Genomic DNA, 356 nt, shown 5'->3' on the forward strand with positions numbered 1-356 from the left:
ATATATATGCATGTATGTACGTATGAAAAACGAACCGCCACCAACTATTGTGCCTATAATGTCTGCGCATACCTTTCAATGTCATGTATGCAATGAGGTCAGTAAAACTAACGGAAGCCTCAAAAGACATTTTAAGATCCTCAAAAAGCAGAACTTATCTGCAGCTCTTGGTGGTCCAAATCAGATATGTGGATGTCTTTTCAATACATTGTCTGGTTTAAAAAGCCACATCAGATGCCATGATGGATCTAAGGTGTAGGTACAAGACGTGGTCAGACCTCTGCATATGGAGTAGACAACCACCATGTTTATATATGTATATGTTTGTATGCTTATATATATATATATATATATAT

The 356-nt window shown here is 36.2% G+C and overlaps 1 protein-coding gene across 3 annotated transcripts in view; it reads right to left on the bottom strand.

Moving 5' to 3' along the window:
- LOC106868734 (uncharacterized) overlaps positions 1–356 on the bottom strand; it is a 350730-nt gene that overhangs the window by 23543 nt on the left and 326831 nt on the right. The gene's annotated exons all lie outside the window — the stretch shown is intronic.

This window comes from Octopus bimaculoides, chromosome 10 (genome assembly GCF_001194135.2).
Source record: "Octopus bimaculoides isolate UCB-OBI-ISO-001 chromosome 10, ASM119413v2, whole genome shotgun sequence".
NCBI lineage: Eukaryota > Metazoa > Mollusca > Cephalopoda > Octopoda > Octopodidae > Octopus > Octopus bimaculoides.